This window comes from Dromiciops gliroides, chromosome 6 (assembly GCF_019393635.1).
Source record: "Dromiciops gliroides isolate mDroGli1 chromosome 6, mDroGli1.pri, whole genome shotgun sequence".
Lineage (NCBI taxonomy): Eukaryota > Metazoa > Chordata > Mammalia > Microbiotheria > Microbiotheriidae > Dromiciops > Dromiciops gliroides.
Window position 1 is genome coordinate 266,943,942 of NC_057866.1, and position 2,649 is coordinate 266,946,590.

Sequence of the window (2,649 nt, forward strand, 5' to 3'; positions counted from 1 at the left end):
CCAGGGTCACACAGCTAGGAAGTGCCAAGTGTCTGAGGTCGGATTTGAATTCAGGTCCTCCTGACTCCACTGCACCACCTAGCTGCCCCTTTCATGGCATTCTTGACAAAGAGTTACTAAGCTTTGCTTGAAGACTGCCAATGACAGAAAACTCAATACCCTCCAAGGCATCACCCATTTGAAGTATTTTAAGTATTAAGAATTTTTACTTTATATAAAGATTAAGTCTATTTGACTGTAATCCATTGTGTAGATACCCAACAAATTAAAGTTAGGTAGCACAGGGGATAGAATTCTGGGCCTAGAGTCACAAGAGCTGAAATCTGGCCTCAGATGCTTATTAGATGTTTGACCCTGTGGAAGTCACTTAACTTCTGTTTACCAAAGCTTTTATCAACTGTAAAATGTGGACACTAATAATATCACCCTTCCAGGGTTGTTGTAATCATCAAATGATAAAATATTGGTAAAATGCTTAGTACAGTCTCTGGAAATTAATAAATCATTCCATCCTTTTTCTTCCTTCCTTCCTTTCTCTTTTCCTTTTTCTTTCTTTCCTTTTTTCTTTCCTTCCTTTTTTCTTTCTTTCTTTTCCTTCCCTTATTTCTTTCTTTTCCTTCCCTTATTTCTTTCTTTTCCTTCCATTCCTTCCTTCCTTCCTTCCTTCCTCCCTTCCTTCCTTCCTTCCTTCCTTCCTTCCTTCCTTCCTCCCTCCCTCCCCAAGGCTCATAGTAATTTCCTCTAGACAGCCAGTCCACCAACAAGCAATAATTAAGTACTAACTATGTGAGGCAGGTATCATATAAAGTATTTGGGATACAAAGAAAGGCAAAAGGGAATCCTCCCTTCAAATAATTCACATTCTAATGGTGCCAAATCAGGTTGTACACTTCTTTTTATCATGGTACTTCACATTTATCCATTTTTCTCTTTATGAACAAAATCTGAGGGAAAATTCCTAGAAAGTGAAAATCTTTATAATGAAAGACTTTTGTGAGTGTCTTGTGCTTGATACACACACACACACATATATACATATATATACATATATATATATATATATATATATATATATATATATAGAGAGAGAGAGAGAGAGAGAGAGAGAGAGAGAGAGAGAGAGAGAGAGGTGGGGGGAGAGAGAGATTTGTCCCTAATAGCATGAAGAAAAATTATCTTTACCAGGGATTAAACTAATGCTATTCATTAAACCAAAATCTATAAAGTGCCAGTTCATATAGTTAAAAACTGAATGTCTTAGAAGACATATATTATGCCTTCTCCCAACTATTTTCTCTTCCAGGTCATACATCTTCAATCTTTTACCAAACTTATAAATGTTCCTCTCTATTACTACCACCATTCTCAACAGTATCAGCATCATTATTGTTGATAGCATTTTTCCTCCTATTTGAAGGCATTTAGTATTATGTGCCCAGAGCACATAATACTAAAATTGGATGATACAGAGATTAGCAAGTCCTCCTTGCAAGTATGACGTGCAGTTTCACGAAACGTTCATAATTCTTGTTCCTTTGTTATATTCAAAGTAAAAAGCCCCTTTGAAAAGCTACCAAAAAGGAATAAAAAACAGTCTGAAGAAAAGTTGGTATTCTTTTTTGTCTCTTTAGTTTTAGCATCTGCAAAGTTGAATAAAATGTCGTCTTTTTGTCATTAGATTAGAGTTTAGAGATTCAAAGTTTATCTTCTGCAGACTCCTTGGAAAGGTCTTTGGGACAATTTCAGTAGTAAACAAGACAAAAAGGAAAACAAATACTTAATTCTGGTTTCATACTGTTTTGATTTCTTCTTATGTGTTTTATTTTGGACTAAGCAGTCATTAAGTACTTATTGGGTACTAATTATGTTCCAGTCTCTTTGCTGAGCTAGAAAAGCAAAAAATGAAAACAAATAAACAAACAAACTTTCCTTGTTCTCAAGGAGTTCACAATTTAATTGGGGAGACAACAGTTCAGTTACTAGTTCCTTGCAAGATTCATCCAGAATGGATGGAAGGTAATTTCAGAAAGAATGGCATTAGCAGCTCATGGGGGAAAGAGACTAGGAGGGGCTTCCTACAGAAGGAAAGATTTGAATCTTGAATGAAAGCAGGGAAATTAAGAGGTGGTAGTGAGGAGGGAAGGATGGGGTTTGCAGCATGTTACATAAAGTACAGCAGATATGTCATATAGCTAGCTGGATCTTACATGGCATGAAGGGGAGTGAAGTATAAGAGGGTAAGGCAGAAAGGGACAAGGTTACAAACAACTTTCAATCTAGACAAAGGACTTTATATTTTACCCTAGAGACGAAAGGGACCTATTGGAATTTGAATATGGAAGTGACATGAGTAAACCTATACCTAAGGATTGGGAGGGGGTGATTTGTAGCATAGTGGTACATGAAATAGAGGGAGGAGTATAGAGAACTGAGAGAAGGGGACATTTAGATGTATAACGTAATAATCCAGGCAAAATATGATAAGGACCTGAATCAAATTAGTGGCTGTGTGAGTGCAGAGAACATATGTGAGAAATGTTGTAAAGGTAAACATTGCAATATTTGGCAATTAATTAGATATAAGTGACTTGAAAATGAGGAATTGAAGATGACACCAAACTTGTGAGTTTGGGTGACTGGGAAGACACC

The 2,649-nt window shown here is 36.4% G+C and overlaps 1 pseudogene; it reads left to right on the forward strand.

Annotated features, from left to right (window-relative positions):
- The first annotated feature begins 1,430 nt into the window (after positions 1–1,430).
- Positions 1,431–1,529, forward strand: LOC122733128 (annotated as a pseudogene).
- The last annotated feature ends 1,120 nt before the right edge of the window (positions 1,530–2,649 follow it).